General features: G+C 41.9%; 1 protein-coding gene across 3 annotated transcripts in view; it reads right to left on the reverse strand.

Moving 5' to 3' along the window:
* Positions 1 to 18,116, reverse strand: part of LOC119653383 (protein Fe65 homolog) — a 289,307-nt gene extending 271,191 nt beyond the window's left edge. For all 3 annotated transcript variants that reach the window (XM_038057933.1, XM_038057930.1, XM_038057931.1), the window contains exon 1: positions 17,952 to 18,116. The gene's annotated coding sequence lies outside the window, so the exon portion shown is untranslated. The remainder of the gene's footprint in view (positions 1 to 17,951) is intronic.
* Positions 18,117 to 19,796: the final 1,680 nt, after the last annotated feature.

Here is a 19,796-nt window from a genome sequence, read left to right on the forward strand (position 1 = left end):
GGACGGCCCTCTGAGAACATATACTCCAGGAGAATTCCTGGACGATGTGTTTTCCGCCCGGTTATTTGCGGTTGGCCCCCTAGTGAGAGTTTCATGATGGCTGTGGTTATGCCTACATCGCGGGCACAGCTCCTCGGAACTAAAGCGTGGAGTTGCGCTGTGCAACTCGGGTGCCGTACCCCTTAGTTGCGGCAAAGGTGTTCGATAGGCCTCGCATCCACTGGTATGAATGCTGAGCCTGCACTCAATATAAACCAGTGCCGCTGTACCAGTCATGGCAGGGCTCTGATTGTAGTCACAAAATCAATCTGTGTCCGAAGAGGACCGTGGGATTATGCCTACACGGCAAGTACTCACGTTAAACCCCCAGGACTTTCATGTCAATGCAACTGGTGCTCAGAGATGGCGGGAAGGATGGCAGGCCGCAACCCTGTCAGCCAAACCAAAACCAAGTGGCCGAGGAGAACCTCCATAGTGGTGGCACCGGGAGACGCTGTATTGCATTGGCTTGCCGGCCGTGATGCAGTAGGCGAATGCTCCAAAGGCCTAATTAGAGCGATCAGACCCGAGTCTGCATCTTAAGCGGCAATAGTCACGAAACCTTACCAGGGGTATGCTGGTACCATGGAAACCGAGATAGCCCATAGACTCTCATACTTCAGGAGAATTCCTGTCGTATGTGCGTTCAGCTCGGTTGTTTACGGTTGGCCCCTTAGTGGGAGCTTCATGGGGGTTGTGGTTGCATTCAAGCGAACAGAGACCTTCGGGTCTCAGCGTGGTGTTGCGTGTTAACGCGGGTGGTGTACTCGTTAATTCGGTGGAGATTTTGGCAGGTCTTGCATCCACCAGTATGAATGCTGAGCCATGCACTTGGTATAGACTGGTGCCGTTGTTGCTTGCCACAGTGGGGCTCTGATTGTGGTCACAAAATCAACCCGTGTCTTAAGAAGACCGTGGGATTAAGTCCACGAGACAGGTACTCACGCAAAACTTCCTAGCACTTTCGTGTCAGTGGAACTGAAGTGGAGGAGGCAATAGTCACGAAACCTTACCAGGGGTATGCTGGTACCATGGAAACCGAGATAGCCCATAGACTCTCATACTTCAGGAGAATTCCTGTCGTATGTGCGTTCAGCTCGGTTGTTTACGGTTGGCCCCTTAGTGGGAGCTTCATGGGGGTTGTGGTTGCATTCAAGCGAACAGAGACCTTCGGGTCTCAGCGTGGTGTTGCGTGTTAACGCGGGTGGTGTACTCGTTAATTCGGTGGAGATTTTGGCAGGTCTTGCATCCACCAGTATGAATGCTGAGCCATGCACTTGGTATAGACTGGTGCCGTTGTTGCTTGCCACAGTGGGGCTCTGATTGTGGTCACAAAATCAACCCGTGTCTTAAGAAGACCGTGGGATTAAGTCCACGAGACAGGTACTCACGCAAAACTTCCTAGCACTTTCGTGTCAGTGGAACTGAAGTGGAGGAGGCAATAAAACGAATGAAATCGGGGAAAACCACAGGACCTGACGACATCGCATCTGAGCTCTGGAAAGCGAAGAGCTGGAACCCAACACTGTGGCTCAGTGAATTCTTTAATCGGGTTATTCAGGAAGGAAGAACACCATCTCACTGAAAGAAAGTACCACTACTCCAATATGGAAAAAGAAGGGTAGTCCAGAAGAATGTTCAAATTACCGTCCGATTCTGTTATTTTCCCATATCATGAAGATTTTTGAACGCATTCTTAACAACCGTATTCGCGAAATCGTTGAAATAACCATGAATCAAGCCGGATTTGTCAAGAACTACTGACGCAATACATGCTGCGCGGTTACTCATGGAGAAACAAGTGAGAAGCATCACCCTCTTTACATTGCATTTCTGGATCTAGAGAAATCGTTTGACCGTGTGCCACACGAACTCATCTGGCATGCTTTACGACAACACTTAGTGCCAGAAGAACTCGTGCGCTGGGTTCAATTGCTCTACCACGATCCCAAAAGTAAAGTTCGAAGTATGGCGGGTGTATCAAAATCGCTTCATGTCTCTGTTGGTATTCATCAAGGAAGTGCCCTCTCACCGCTCCTCTTTGTTCTTGTTATGGATACCGTCAAATGGGACATACAACGTCCAGCGCCCTATACACTGCTTTAGGCATATAATGTTTTCCTAGAATCCAATAGCAAAAATGATCTCGAGAAACTTGTCGAAAAATGGAATGATCGCCTCATGCAACAAGGTCTCAGATTGAATCTGAATAAAACTGAGTTTTTGACAACAGATCTCCATGAAACAGGCTGTGACCTGCGCAGAACTGACGGATTTGAATATCTCTGATCAATGCTAGCAGCCAATGGAGAATGGTGTTATGAAATTGCTCCACGCAGTAATGCAACCTGGACGAAGTGGCGTTCCACAACTGGTGTTCTTTGTGACTGACGTATCAACGAACGTCTCAAGTATAAAATTTACAGCGATGTCGTCCGTCCTGTCGCCCTCTATGATTCTGAGTGTTGACCGACTATAAAAGACAATGAACGGCTTATGACAATGTAGACGAAAATGTTACGTTGGACTAGTAGCGTGACACGTTTTGATCGTTTTGATCACATCCAAAATGAGGATATCGGCGATCGAGAAAGACATCTTCGATGGTATGGTCACGTAATTCGCGCTAACGCGAATTCGCATGCTAAGATTGGTCTGAACACAGAAGTCGATAGTAAGCGACCAAAAGGCCAGCCGAAGCAACGGTGGCTTGATACGCTGAATGGGGCTTTAAAAGCCTGGCGATGGCATCCAGATCAGGTATTTGATAAAATAAAATAATAAAATAAAATAAAATGATAAAATAAAATGGCGAAACCGATCACGACGAGCCGACCCCGCTTGTGAACAGGACAAAGGGTGAAGAAGAAGAAGAAAGTTAATAATTAGCTCCAAACCCACCTTTTAGTTCATCCTAGCTAACCAAGTTTTGCATGATCGAACCAAGTTTGGTGGAAATCGCACTATTACGAACAAAGTTATAATAGGTTAAATTTGTCGCTTCTGTGCTGGCTGAAGAAAAAGAAAAGAAGATTCAAGGACCGTATAACATTAAAAAATGTAAATAGCACGCGCTACACTTTTGCCCTATCATTTTAATTAACACAACCCTATTGTTCGTGAAAACTTTGCTCATTGTGAAAGTCTTTGAAATATTTTAATCGACATAAGAAGAGCTCTAAGGTGGAAGAAAGGCGTTTGATATTGAACCTCTTTGGACGTGGCAAAAATATCAGCAAAATTGTTCGGTGTATAAGGTGTTAACACGAGAAAATTCAAAACGCCCAAAACGCTCTACCAGAAAAAAGTTTTGCCATTTCAAAATGTTTCAGATCCAGGAAAACCACAGAAAAAGAAGATTCCTTAATTGCTCGACTAGTACTGAACAATCATTTCAATAATTCCATATTAACAAGCCCCACAATTCAAGAAGATTGTGGTCTAAATACAAGGTGTCCCAAAAAGATGACTCAATGTTCTTTGACTATATCTTTTGCATGAATGAGAAGAAAATGATGTGACTTTTTCAAAATATATCTAGACCTTTAGATTTTATCAAATTATTCGCTGATTACGATATCAGTTAAATGACCGCAATCATTATTAACGACCATTTGGACATATTTCATGTCATTCTCCTCCGGTTCCTATAATACTCCGACCGATAAGTTGTGGATTTCTTGACGGTTGGTCTCCTTAGGGCTTCCAAAGTTTAGACTCACCATGACTTCATAAGCCCCCACAGAAAGAAGTTTAGGTTAAATTTCTTGATCTGGCCGTCCAATAAATATCGGCAAAACGTGATATCAAAAGCCTGGAGAAGCCGGCCACAGGATGCGCATTATATCAAATGCTGTGTGCGCAGTTACACCGTCATGCAGGAATCACACATTTTTCAATCCCAATATATTCAATTGTGGCATAAGGCACTCATTAATCATACCGCTGTATCGCTCATCATTGTTCTCGAAAAAGAATTGATGGTTCTGAACAAAATGGATGTACTCTACACCACAACATACAGTGACCTTGAGTGAGCAATTCATTCAGGATCTTCCAATGTGTAACAGAGCCCTTATTGTTGGGATTGTACGACCAGGAAAACTAAAACCTAAAAGCCGTCGAAATTCACGCTGCTCCAAAATCACAGACGAATTATTCCATAAATAATAGCCATATTCATTTCGTGTGCTTAAGAAGTATAACGTTCCATGGTTTCTTCACACAAATTCTAATTATGTTCACTTTCCATTTATGGGGTTGAATAGGTTCAGATACACAAGTTAAAGTTCCTGATCGCCTTTAATTCGGCAAAAGCCAATGACGCTCTTTGTCCATGTTTGAATCAAGTCGACTCATACCTAGATAACCATTAGACAACGGTCGTGTGATGAACAAACGTCAGCCGCGTCCCAGCGCACACTTTGATAGCGAGACCACTGAACCTGGCAAGAGGTATAAATTGCACCTATCCATTTGCAATGGAACAAAGCAATGAAATATATACCCCAAGCGGCAGATGAGTTGTACTGGAAAACCCATCTCTCAGGAGAAAGAAGGAGAATTTGAAACTATAAAATCAACTAGTAACGTACCGAAAACAGCTCAGAAAGGGAAAAATGGGGAACTATGCCAGAAGTTCAACAAGCTAGAGAAACTTACATTACAGCTTAGTTCGCAAATTATAGAACTACAGCAGAAAAAGGAAATACTCAAGAAAACAACTCATAGAAGTGCCGTGGTCCTAGTGCAAATGAACCAAAAGAATACCACAGAGATGAAGATGGATTGACCATAGAAACTGTCTGGATCTTGCAAGCAAGAAGAGAGTCTAAGAAAAGGAAGGCAGACTCGTCACCGGAAATCATAGACAAAGTTCCAAGAAAAACGAAAAATGTAAAGAAATTGAAAGTGAAATTTCCTCCGAGATTAGCGTTAGCAGAATCGATATGCACCAGAAAATTAAAAGCCTACTATGGACAGCCATGATAAAGGAGTACAAAATAATTGCTCTAAACAACAATGTTTGGAAAATACATGCTGTAAACGCAGATACCAAGGCCTTTCGATAAAGCTGAACTTGGAAAAATTCAATGATACACGTATGAAGACAAAAGCAACTGACCTCACAAGGTTATAGTTAGGGGACTCCACCCAACGTACCAAAAAGACGACATTGTAGAAGACCTAAGGGAAAATGGTTTTAACACCTTAGACGCTCTGAATATATTGAAACAAGTCAGGAAACCGGAAGCTAGACACTTCAGAAATGAAAGGTTTTGCTTCTTGCTTATGCAAGTATATTTCAGTGCAGAACTATCCCCTTTGTATGTAGTCCGTAATGTGTGTGTATATTGATATTTACTATTCTTCTATTTAGTAACTGTAACTTTATTAGTGAGAGTACGATTTTTATCAATTGGGAATATCATGCTTCATACTAAAGTTAATATGACTGCAACTTTTTGTAATTCGAGGATAAACTTAAGGTGGGTTTCTAGTCGGTTTCTCCAAAAACATAATAATATGCTACTGAGTTTGAGTAGATATCGAAATGAAAGTACTTTGAGGCATGAGCATCATATAGAGGCAACTTCATGATTTTTTCAGATTTTTCGGTTAGGTAGTTTCTGAGAATGGGTCCGTTAAAGAAATGATCATTTTCGACCCCCCACATACAAACCTTAAAAAAGAAAAAAAAATTCAATGAAAAGAAAGAAACAATAACCAGTAAACGAGGACTCCCACTGTTTATGCTTACATTCGACAACAGTGAAAACTTAATGAACATTCACAACTTAAAAGCTGTCCTTAATATGAGAGTTAAAACAAGGGCACTGGAAAAAATCAGCGACCTAATACCCCAGTTCAAAAAAAGCTGGCCGTTCTGAGTGTTGGCCGGCTATAAAAGACAATTAACGGCGTCTTGTGGTAATGGAGACGAAGATGTTGCATTGCACTGGTGGCGTGACACGTTTTGATCACGTCCGAAATTAGGATATCCGCGATCGATATAGGATCACCGATTGTGGGCATATTTTTAGGCCTATATTTGATCTAAGCGCACAACCCCTGATTTTTTTCGGATTTTTAGGTTGGGTAGTTTCCGAAAATGAGTCCTGTCTCACTTTAGGTGCGTACATTTTAACTCCTCACTCGCGCACTTTGCAATTCACGATAAAACTAATATCAGTTTGCGGAAAGTACTTTCATTTGATATCCTACACGACTGTATCCGGTGAAAAAATGTCTTGAATCCCCCCTTTGCATGTATGGGGAACCCCCTTTAAATTCCACCTAAATTTATGCCGCTGTACGCGTAGCATTTCATAGTTCCCATCTGTCCACCAAATTTCATTCAAATCGGTTTAGCCATTTTGGAGAAAAGTGCATGTGACAGACTGACACCAACAGACAACCTTAAAAATGACGATAGTAATCAAATACTGAGATAGGCCATTTTAGAAGACTTGACGAACAACAAATAGTAAACAAACAAATTTTTGACACACTTAAGCAGTATAACGTAAAGAGACAAAAATATAATAAGTCAACAAAGTGACAAATGTCCTCAAAATCATAACATGGAATGCAAATGGACTGCAACAGCGCCTACAACAGTTGAAAGTTTCTCTTAATACTGAGAAGATAGGCGTATGCCTTATCTCAGAAAATCACCTCACGGCGCCCATGAATGCTAAAATCCGTAACTTTTGCTCATACCATACAAAACATCCCAGTCGGCAAACCAGAGGGTCGAACTACAATCTTCGTTAAAGAGGATACTTGACACCACAAAGAACAGAAAATTCAAGATGAAAAAATGCAGCTTGTGACTATTGGTGTACAACTATTTAACAAAGTTTGAAAATCTACTCAATATGCCCTGATTCGTTGATAAAAAAGAAGATTTCGCTCGACTCGTCCAATCATCGGAAGTTCCTTCATTTTTAGAGGTGACTTTAACTCAAAAAATGGGTTTTGGGGATCTAGGGTGACAACATCCAGAGGCAGAGCATTATTTGAAGCTAGAGGAACACAACAGTACAATTTCCACTCCTGCGGTAAGCCTACACACTGGCCGACTGACGTAACATTTCTTCGTAACTCAGGGAATCTCAGACGAATACATCCATGTTGTCAATAATGAAAACATAATCTCGGATCATTCGCCTGTCACGATGCTGGTCAGCGAAAAAGTGATAAGAAAATACTATCCTCCCAGGCTTGCTAATAGACAAATAAAATGTCCAGTATTCAAAAAGGAAATGCAAGAAACCGTTTGCATAAATGACCAAATCAACAGAGCGTATAAACTTGAGGAGGAGATCGATTTACTAACCATGAAGATCCAACGAGCGCCCTGTAAAAGCACTCCTGTTTATAATGGATTGATTAAAAAAAATGTTAACGAATTAATTGCAGAGAAACGTAGAGCTAAGCAAAAAAACGCACAACTGAAAGGAAAAAAACCCTAAACTTTCTGACAATCAAGCTAAAGGCCTTAATTAAAAAATATGACAAGTCGGAAAATGTTTTGTGTATTTCTTTTATAAGACATTTGAGTGTACATGTGTCCCATTAGTACCTACTTAATGTATACTCGTATGTATATATTAGGTGAGAATATCCACTTTCTGGTGACATTGACATTCAAAGTCTTGAATTTGCACAGAAGCGACAAATTTGACCTTTGACGCAAAAAAACACCAAAATTAAAAAAAAAAAGTTTAACAAGGCACCAAAAATTTAGTTTTCAATATTTTTTAATAATCCTAGTTTGCGGACTGCAGTTAAGTGTGTGCGTTAAAAAGACGTTTACTTTTTTCTCCAAGATGATCGGAGCACCCTCTATCGTGTCAGTAGAAAAACACCTTTTTTTGGAGGTGGGTGTATAAATTGCTCTGTATTTCAATAACGAACTATGCAATCGGGCTGGAATTACTATGCACGCTCAAGATATTAATAACTCTATGGTGAGACATTCGTATTTGTATCTTTCTCCAGTTCTTCACAAAAAATTTCTAAAAAAACGGCCTTCGCACGGGATGACCCCCTTAAAGAATTACGGTGGTATCATAACTCAAAACAACTGGATAACCCCCTTAATCACCGAACCTTAATCCAATCGAGCATTTATGGGAACATCTCCACAGGAACATTCGGAAAACGAAAATAGCTAACATAGCCTGTCTAAAATCTAGTATAATGGATGAATGACAGAAAATATCACCAAGACTAACAGCGAAGTTAGTGGAATCAATGCCAAGCAGAAGCAGTTCTTAAGGCAAAAGGAAAACAGACCAATTATTATTTGTTTCAATTGTAATTTTTATATTTATTTATTTTTAACTGTACACTGAGACGAGCCAGAAAAATGCGTGGCGAGGTATACTGAGATCTTCTATATGGATCGCTCAAAAACAGAACAAGCTTCTGAAGCAGGAGTCAGTTTATCTTTCGGACAAAAACCAGATGTGTTTCCTTCAGGCTGAAGTGTATGCGGTCCTAAGAGCTGCAACCTAGCTGATTGCCGAGCGATTGTAGGATAGGCGTATCGCATCTGCAGCGATATTCAAGTTGGCGAGGGCGTTTAGCAATCCTTTGGTCACCTCAAAAATCGAACAGAGATGTAGAAATCAGTTTCAACTCTCTTTATATCATAGTTTTAAATAGCTGAACACCCAAACGTTGTTCCTGCCTGACTGTGGACTTTCTCCAGGTACTGTAAGAAGTAAACTAATCTGATGATACGATTGTCTTTTCACTTAAAATGAGGATGTAAAGTTACCATACTTTACAATATTCGTCGGTCCATTTGAAAACATTGCACGTGTTCCGAATATTCTGTAAGAAGTGTTTGGATTCTTGAGTAGTAGCTCCAGCAATAAAAATGGAGCTCTATTCATACTTGGCAATAGCTAGTGTGTAGTATTCATACTATCCAGCAAGTAGCGTCTCCAGAACAAAACATGTAAGAGACAAAAGTATTCTCCCATACATTTGCTATGCGAGTATTCACATTTGACAGTATCTAGCGTTGCATATCCGCGTCTGTATCAGACACGAAATCGGAGGAAAGCAAGAAAACTCATTTCCCGGTTTGAATTTGTACGGTAGAGTATTTCGGTCTTGCATCAATGATTTATGAATGCAAACTAATGAAAAATAGCTAATGACAAATTCACAACTGAAGAAGGATCTAATTTGTCACAAAACTACTTTTTCGAGACATTACAAATCAAATACATGCTTGAATCCTTGAGAGGTACATTTTGATATGGATTATCATCCACCGGAACAATTCCTTACAAAGTCTCATGCAAATGTCTATGCTCAATGGACTCCCTTTTCGATTTCCCTGCCAGGAAGTTTTCCAGCACGGGAAAAATATTCTTCGAAAGACACGTCCGTGTGCAGTGTCTGTGCTGGCATGGAACGCCTGCTGCTGATAAGTATAAATACTCGCATAGTGAATACAGAGAAGATTACGTTTGTGTTTATCACGTTAGATACTGGACACGTTGGCTGCTGGTAAGCATGAATAGAGCTTTAGAAGTACATAGGTCTGGCGCCACAGGCAGTGGTGGCAAAGTGATCTTGGCAATGGAATAACACATACCAGGCATTTCTTACTGAAACTTCAAAGCACAAAACTGTAAGCACAATATGGCCATTAGATCAATTTTGATGCATTTCGTAATGGTAGCCCTCATTGTATTTGAAAGCTGCTTAACATCGTGCGTCTTACTCTTCGAGAATTGCAGCAGCTCGAAAGTCGACGCTTTTTGCGCGAAGCGAGAATACTATACACGGGATTCGTCTCCAGTGCACTGTTTAAATTTGTATGGTGGACGAAGAAGATAGCGCATGTACGGCGTTCTCCAGTCACTTTCGTGTGAAAAATTCCAGGCATTTTTTCCATGATGTAGATGACGTGTATGTGATGCATATAATGGGGAAACAGATAAGAAAACTATCTAAGTGTAATCGTCACACGCGCCAGTTAGCTACCTCATACCTAACCCGCATATATGCAATGACATTCCGTCCCGCCTAGAAACTCGATTCGCTCCTCCTTTATGTAGTCTTCTTGGCTCGAAGACTTGTAATTCTTACACAATGTTGTTGAGATGTTTTGGCAGCCCTTGAAATAGAAACTCAGACTCGCAGGTTTTAAAATCGTGCAACTAGCTTTTCTGATATTTCAGGAGCTCTTGAAGTGTCTCACCAATTATAATCATTATTTGCCATGACGAATGTAGGCTCCTCACATTCACCGTAGATTGTAAGAGTAGTGTGTGAGGTGAATTTCTCGCTGCCCGTGAGGCAGTCCGCCCTTAACCACTGAACGGTGCATGCACACCTTGATATTGTATAAAGAAAATATTTGTGAATATAAAACGCGTGAATTATAATTATCTTCATAATACGACAAGGGTTATTAGGCACCTTGGGAGATAAACTCCAAATAATGATTAAGCCTAGAAGGTGATCCATTGTAGTGCTATCGATGAACAATTACAACAACGTGGACAGCGCCAAAATATTTTCCATTAAAACCATGTATGTATACCAATTCTAATGGCGATCGGAAGAATTGCGTAAAAGTTGATCTGTGGTATCGCCATCTTATGAACCACAACAACGTGAATAAAACGCAAATATTTTCCATGGAAAAATCGATCCACATATACCAATTTTCATGGTAATCCACCCGTGCCCCAGGTAAATTCCATCCTTTTAAAGACCTTAGCAGGACTAAAAACCCTATGGCCCATCCTCAAGAAAAACTCCGCCATCCTCCCAAAAGTCAAACTCTTCTGCTATAAGCAGCTTATCCGTCCCCTACGTCACGTATGGATTCGTCGCAAGGTGCGACGTCTCCTCAGCTCATATGGAGCGTCTACAGGTGCGCGAAAGAGGTTCTTCCGCCTGTCCCTTACCCAATCCAATCTCCACTCCAACCAAGTCGTCTATGACGAGATAAATTGCTCCCGCATAGACCAGATCCTCCTTACCTCACTAACCAAATTCCTCATTAAATGCCAAGCCCACGAAAATAACCTCGTCCAGTTTAACTCCCACATACGCAGCCATAACACGAACCCCTCATACCGCCACCATTCCCTCCCTTCAGATCTCCTAACCCTTTCCTTTCAAAGTAGCAGCTATCGCAACGGTAAGCTGATGATATTCAACCGCCCATACGATCGGCATCGCCCTGGCCTCGTTTACTCCATCACCCAATAACACCACCGTCCCCTATATGTACTTTTCCTCCATCCCTTCAGGTATCCTAATAATTCCTCCGTGCAAACAACAAGATAAGAGGGGTTTCTCCTGACTTTCCCTCTATAGCATAAGTCCTAAGATAAGTTAGAATTACTTTAAATTAAGTCTAGTATTAAGCCAAATGTTAGTCTCTAAATAAAGTTAAGCTGTTAGAGGTAAGTCTAGTATTAAGTTTAGTCATAAGCTATGTGTAAATAAAGTAAAGAAAGAATAAATTGAATGTGTTATCAAAAAATCACAGTAATCAGTTGAACGGTGTAGAAGCTTATTCTTTGTAGTGCCATCTAGCGGTGAGTTAGAGCAATGCATCTGGCGCAAAACCCTTCTCCATTAAAAAATAAATACAATATGACGCGAAAATAAGTTAATACTGTTAGAAAGTATAAAAATCCTCTGTATTGAAGTTAGCCGAGAAAATATAGGGTTGGGGAAATGTATTTTGTCAATAGATGGTGACACTTAAACATATCTTGTGTTGTACTTATCGCATGGGGTCATACTATACGGCGATTTGAAGACGAAGAAGAATTTGTACTACAAGTGTCTCTTCGACAGCGTTGTGATCGTATGTTTCAGTCTCAAGTTATAGCGTGTCAAAAATGGAGTCCACCAAGAAAGAAATTCGTCATATTTTATGTTTTTACTACCTGAAAGGTAAAAATGCAGCTTAGGCGGCCGAAAAATTTGTGAAGTTTATGTGCCCGATACTGTAGCGATTCGCATAGCACAGCGTTGGTTCGATCGATTTCGTTCTGGTGTAGTAGATGTCGAAGATACACCCCGTACTGGTAGGCCAATCGTCGTAGAAACCGATAAAATCGTCGAAATCATCCAAGTAGACCGGCATGTGAGCATTCACTCGATTGGCCAGCAACTGGTTATAGACCATAAAACCGTTTGGAACCATTTGCAGAAGATTAGATTCCAAAAAAAAGCTGGATGTTTAGGTGCCACACGAGTTGACGCAAAAAAAATTCTTGGACTGAATCAACGCCTGCGATACACTGCTGAAACGGAACGAATTCGACCCATTTTTGAAGCGGATGATAAAAAGTGGATCACGTACGACAACCTTAAGCGAAAAAGATCGTGGTTGAAGCGCGGCGAGTCGGCCCAAACCATCGCCAAGGCCGGATTGACGGCCAGGAAGGCTTTGCTGTGTGTTTGGTGAGATTAGAAGGGAATCATCCACTATGGGCTGCTCGACTATGGCCAGACCCTCCATTCGTTCCTCTACTATGAGCAACTCGACCGTTTGAAGCAGGCGATTGACCAGGAGCGGCCAGAATTGGTCAATAGGAATGGTGTTGTGTTCCACCAGGACAACGCCCGGATGGGATCGACCGTACCCACAGGATAGTCCGGACCTGGTTCATGCAAAACGTTGTTTGTGCTACTAAGTTGGCTTCAAAAGAGGCTTGCGAAAACTGCCTGTCTGAGTTTTTTGCAAATAAGGAGGGGGGGGACAATGAAGTTGCCTTTTGAATGGCAACAAATTTGCGAACAAAACGGCGCATAATTGACTTAAATCAGATAATTCTAAGTATGTTAAATAAAGCATCAAATTTCAATTACAAATACGACATTTCTTTTTCCCCAATCCAATATTTATTATCATATTGTATTCGGTTTAAGATTAGGCCTCCCTCTTTTCTCTTCCACTTTCTCTGAAAAGAGAACATTTTGCACCAAGTCAAAAACTGTTTTTATAACATAATTTTTCCCTATCGCTACTGTAATCGGAAAATAATCGCAACGAAAATCGAAGTTTCTGATACCAAGGCAGGTAAATCAAGCCGAGGCACATTCTTCTTGATAATCTTCTCCCTGCAATTGGAACAAGTCGGGAAAAAGTTGGACGCTTCAGGTATGAAAGGTTTTGTGTATTTCTCTTATAAAAACATTTGAGTGGAAAGTTTTCCCATTAGCACCTAGCACGTAATATATGTATATATTATGTGAGAATAACCAGTTTCGCGTGATATTGATATTCAAAGTCTTGATATTCAAAGTCCGCCTCAGTCGACGCGGCAGGACGGGCCTCGATCCTGTCGAAAAATGGGCAAGGGTTCTTGACGCATGGACGGCGTCAGGACATAAGCAAGTTAGTCCGAACAAAACAAACAAAACAAATACGTGTCTGCACGCTAAATGTTGGTAACCTAACTAAAAAGACCGAGGAACTCGCAAGAGCCTTCGGAAAAGGCGCATTGATTTTGGCGTTTTGCAAGAAACCCGATGGTCTAGTGCCAAAAGCTGACACATTGAACGCGAACGCGGCAAAAATGGCTATAAAATCTCTATTTTGGTACCCCACACATTCAATATGGTGTTGCCGTTGCCATCTCAGAGGGTTTCCGTAATGCCATTAAAGAAATCGAACGATTTGAAGATCGGCTGATGAAGCTCACCATCATATCAGCTGATCGCACTATTCATTTCTTCACCGCGCACGCACTACAGACAGGTCGACCTAATGCCGAGAAAGATGCTTTCTCGCAACTTCTCGATGAAAAGACTTGCCATGTGCCTGCTAACGACTATATCATCATTGCCGGCGACCTTAATGGTCATATGGGTGAAAAGGCAGACGGTAACAGGTGCCATGGGGAAAAGGGATTCAGAACGCGCAATGAGGGTGATTTTACGGATACCCATGACCTTATACTTACAAATAAATGGTTCATCAAAGGATTGTCTCATCTTCCTACACATTATAATGGGAGCAGTAATACACAAATCGATTATATTCTCATAAGACGCCAACGTTTTACCACTGTCACTGATTGCAAAGCCGTTCCCTATGAAACCATCGCACCTCAATATCGTTGATTGCCACCCATAAAACAACGTGAGGAACGCACTGGCCCACGGCATGGTAACGATTTCATGAGAAGAAAGAAGAAATGATCTCACTCACACGATTACCGACCATTACGAATGTGGAAGAATCGTGGAACCATATGAAAGACACGATTCACAAACCGGCCTCTGCAACACTCGGAGTCACCAAGCCGGGTAAGCGGCACATCAACCGAGATACTTGGCTTTGGAATTACGATGTTGAAATGAAGGTCCGTGGAAAGAAACACCTCTACCACAAATTTCTCGACGATAAAACACCGGCCAATTGGCAAATTTATAAGAATGATAACCGGGACGCAAAGAAAGCATTCATTGTCACCCGAACGGACCATTACGATAAACTGGACACTCAGGATGGCGAGCGAGATCTGCATCGACTTGCTAAGAGCCGTAACGAACGTACACCGGATACCGAACACTTCTATTACGGTACTTTGCTTACCAACCGTCGAGCCGCAACGGATAGATGGCGAGAATACTTCGAACAGATTTCAACTTAAGAATTTGTTCATCCTCCACTTCCACAATCATTGCCGACATTTGGACCAGTTCCACCTGTCAGCGCAACTGGGTGCTCTGAGGTGGCGGGGAGGAAGACGGGGCGGTAACCCTGTCGGCTGAACCAAAACCAAGTGGCCGAGGAGAACCTCCACGTGGTGGCACCGGGAACCGTTGTATCGCATTGGCTTGCCGGCCGTGATGCAGTAGGCGAATGCTCCAAGGCCTAATTAGGGCCATCAGGGGACTGGGGTCTGCACGGGGACTCATCTGAAATGGTGTCGGTCACGAAACCTTACCAGGGGTATACTGGTACCATGGGAACCGGGGTAGCCCCTGGACTCTTATACTTCGGGAGAATTCCTGTCGTATATGAGTACAGCTCGGTTGTTTGCGGTTGGTCCCCTAGTGGGAGCTTCATGGGGGCTGTTGGTGATGCTCAAGCGAGAAGAGACCTTCGGGCCTCGGCGTGTTGTTGCGTTTCAACACGTGTGCCGTACTCCTTAGTTCGGGAGAGATTTATGTAGATCTTGCATCAACCAGTATGAATGCTAAGCAATGCACTTGGTATAGACTGGTAACGTTGTTGCTTGTCTCAGCGGGGCTCTGATTGTGGTCACAAAATCAATCCGTGTCTTAAGAAGACCATGGGATTAAGTCTTCCAGACAGCTTCCCACGTTAAACCCTAAAGGACTTAACATCCTAAATAAGGATATCCGCGATCGTTATGAGGTTGCACCGATCGTGGAAAAATTGCGAGAGAGGCGTCCTCGATGGTATGGTCACCCAATTCGTGCTAACGAGAATTCACTTGCCAAGATGGTTTGAACATTGAAGTCGATGGTAAACGACCAAAAGGCAGGTCGAAACAACGGTGGCTCGATACGCGGGATGGCTACTTAAAAGCCTCGAGATTGCACCCAGATCAGGAATTTGATAGAGCCAAATGACGAAACTGATCACGACTAGCCGAGCCCGCTTGTGAACCAGACATAGGCTGAAGAAATAGAAGAGAATATCTTTGTTAGTAATATCGCGATTTCCACCAAACTTGGTGGGATCATGCTACGATGCTGCAGGTGATTTTGGGATAGACTTAAGAAGAGTTTTACGACCAATTTCTAAGGAAGCCTCCGTAAACAAAACGATAACCTTCCACCCGGCACTCTCTCCTTTTCCAGCAAATGTCAAAACCAAGACCGGCCTCGGAAAGTAAAGTAGATTATATTTGACAAACAAAATTACACCCACCTTAAATTCGATGTAGAATTTCACAGTTCCGCCCAACCCCACTTTTCCACTAAATTTGTCAATCGCTATAACCCTTTCCGAGAAAAATGCGGGTGGCAGGCAAACAGACAGTAAACCGATTCTAATAAGGTTTTGTATTACACAAATCGTTTTTCAATACTAATGAATTGTAGTTCAATAAAATGAAGGATTTTTTGGTTAGTCGAAGAAACAATTTTTAATTTGGGCTTTTCTTCATATTGTATATGTGCCAATTTTCATAGCGACTGGTTGAATGGTCTCGGAGGGTATAAATCTCAAACGAATATATATTCCCGTATATAGAGCAGTCAATATACGACAGAAAGTTGGTATATGTATCAAAATCAATTTTTTTTTATATTAATATCTACGATGAAACTGCTCTCAAATATCGGATGCCTTAGCAAATGGAGGTTCAATTTAACCAAAACAGCAGTGTCAGTAACAATTGGCTAATGATGCTATCAAAAGCTGGGAACAAGCATCGCCTAAGGGCAAGCAACGGAGCTTAAAAGCAGAAAAACTATCAGGACTTATGAGGTCTACTTTGTGTGCTCCACGTATGGACTGGTACTCATGTGCTGACGTACTGCATCACATCTTGCGATACATAAACAAATCTGGAGTATTCTGTTAGACACTGACTGTATGGTGCGAAGTGTAGCTCATGAGCCAAGCCCAAGTTTACAAGTGGGTTCTGAAGCAAAATGCGACTTCGTGGCAGCTTCCTGATAAAATGGCAAAATAGTATGTCGGTGATAGTTGCGATTGGCGTCCTAGTGGGCAAATGCACACTGTTTCAAGGTCCAACAGGCAGATCACGTGGTTAGAACATGATTTATGGTTTAGAGGGCCTTTAATTCTATCGTAACCTCGTGAGACTTTCTTTAACATAGGAAGATTCCTATTTTTGACGTTAACAATCCGAGAATGCGGCAGGACACAACGGGGGTAAGCACGGTGATCCCACTTCGGGTACAGTGATGGTACAACAAAATCGTCGATAGAATCCCCTCTTTAACATTTTCGCGATTTACCCACAAGGACTGCCAACGTCGTCGCCAAGCAGCACACTGCTTTTGAAGATTCCATCGCTCTGTGAGGAGTATCGATTGGCTAAAGGCCCTTTATCTGATAAGGATATCTTTGAACTGAGAAAACACCCCACCCATCTAGCCAATCGGTCTTCGGCACTTTCCCAGCTAAGGTTGCAAGGGTCCTAACCCAATTGAAATTTTCAGGAAGGTAGACATACAAATAATACGAAGGTTGTTTGGGTGAACACATTCAAATTCACGGGTTCACTTTTACTAGGTGTTCCAATGTGATTGATGAGAAAAATCGTGGCTGAAACAGTGAGGGCAATCCCTCTCCGGCGTGAGCATCTATCAAGTCATATGAAATACACATCTTGATATTCAGATTTGATACAGTCGAATCTGAGGTATTACAATTCGCCAGATTTTGAACCATTGTGCTGAATAAAGGTTAGTCAACGTATTGCTCATGGAGACCTCTGGTCTCTTAAACTTTACCCCACGGCCAGTGCAAAAACTGCATTGATCCGACCGCCGCCACAACGCCAATCCTATTTCCATATTCACTTGAAAGTTGTCGCCCACGGCCAGTAACGTAACCACCAACCACCTTCCCAGCCAGTAATCAATAATCGAAGTTAACTAAGACGGTTGCAGTCTCGTAGGCGTTTTTCTTCAAAAGCTAGACGAGATGTGACGACACGAGAGAGTTAGCTTCTAATCACTCCTATCGGAAATGTCGTCAGCGAAAGACGGTAAGCGCGGCTTGACCTAAAAGCCACTGTCGACCGATGAACAGAAGGCACTCGTCGCTTCGATCCGCAGCAGTTTATTCAATTCGCATGTGTTAAATTGGAGCAAGGTTTTCACTCGCGAAAGAAAGGAATTTTAATGGCTTCTGCTTTCCTAATTGGAAAAACGCCCCTTATCAGAATAGCACTTACCGGATTCTAGCAACTATGTTTTGGCTCTCAGAAAACTCAAGTGCAACGGAAGGATGAAATCGTTGCGTGTTGATTCCGTGTCGCCCGAGCAGAAAAAACACTAATCCACGACAATCAAATGAAAAACACGACCTGATGCACTGCAACCAAGGATCACTCACCAAGGAACACAAACGTCAAAACTTAATAAACATTGACCGTCAAAAGATAGCGCTGTACGGAGTGCGCGAGGTCGCGAATTCAAAATTCCAGAGGCAGGAAGGTGTCACCACTTCGCAAGCCGTGCTCTCAACCCGTACGAAATTCGATATTCTGAACTTCGTTATTCCGAGAGCGCACCGGATATTCGACCTACAACGTCGAATGCACCTGATTCGCGTATTAGAAATTAGCACATGCACGCACCAGGCCATTACCTATTTCAGACATTCCATTTCGTCGACGATTCGGACTTGTACTTCGCCGCAATTGCGCATGATTCTTGTTAATTGTAATTATTTAGTCGATTCAATATTTCGGAGGAAACGTTTCAAAGCGTGATTAGTTGGTTTGATCCATGGTGAACAGTGCATCTGTACGAAATCTAGGCGTCAAAATATATCCAATTTCGATACCTGTTCAAATAAAATTAATTTTAATTCAAAGGTAAGCAATATAACCATATTTTAGAAATTTATCAGAAAACCCCCTTAAGTTTATCCTTGAAGTACAAAAGTGACATCCGTCTAAGCATTTATATAATTCTGGCTTTGAAGGAAATCCCTCCTTTTTAAGGTTTTGTATGAAACAAAATCTTATTAAAATCGAGATGGTGTGTCTGTCCGTCTGTCTGTCTGTCACACCTGATTTATTCGCAAACGGGTAGACCGATTGTCATGAAAATTGGTGAGAGCAAATACTCTCACATAATCTGGTGTTCCCTTTACATGCAGTAAGTGGCGTCGTTTTGTGTTAAGTTTAAGGGGAGCTCCCCTGTGAATGCAGGGTGCAAATTTCTATTTCACAGAATGTAGCCATGTGGGGTATCAAATGAAAGATCTCAATTAGTACTTTTCGAAACTGGTTCAATATTTGATATTGGGTGAAACGTGGAGGAGTGAGGGTTCAAAATATGACCTCCCAAAAAGTGTAACAGGTCTCGTTCGCAGAACCTATCCAATCGAAAAATCTGAAAAAAATCACAGTGGTGCATCTTTACGAAATCTAGGCCTCAAAATATATCCGGTTCCCCCCCCCCCCCCATCTACCATCTTTTTAAGGCGCCGAAAATGTAAGTCAGCGTGGTGGAAACTAGTAATGGAAATTCAACGAGTCGACACTTTTGGACTCACTCTCTTTGTTGAGTCTATACAAAAGAGTACTTCAAAAGCGTTAGCACTATTTTTTCCCCATCTACAGCCGTGCGATTTAGTAAATTATAAGGAAAATTTCTTTTCGAAACATTAAAATGTTACTTATAACAAATAACCGCATATAAATTAAAGTTACAATAAGAATGTTCTATTTTACTATCAGAGCCAGTTCAGTTTTTTTAAGAAAACTCTTCACAAACAGAGGTAATTAATATTATATATATGCTTATGCAAATACTTTAACAAGTCGGGAACTGATAATAGCCAACTTCATACACTTCGCACTAGGAGTTCAGTATTGTTAGCCAGTGTGAAAAAATCCACCCAAAACAATAACAAACCAAAACCAAAATACTGGAAGCTGAACGCCTCAGGCATAAAGGTTTCGTGTTCATCTTATGTGAGGAACTCTCTATGCACGTTCTCCATCCGCCCATAGCTAAGAATGCAAAATATTCCTTCATATATTGCCAAACTCCCAAATATAAGTATG

Source organism: Hermetia illucens, chromosome 4 (genome assembly GCF_905115235.1).
Source record: "Hermetia illucens chromosome 4, iHerIll2.2.curated.20191125, whole genome shotgun sequence".
Lineage (NCBI taxonomy): Eukaryota > Metazoa > Arthropoda > Insecta > Diptera > Stratiomyidae > Hermetia > Hermetia illucens.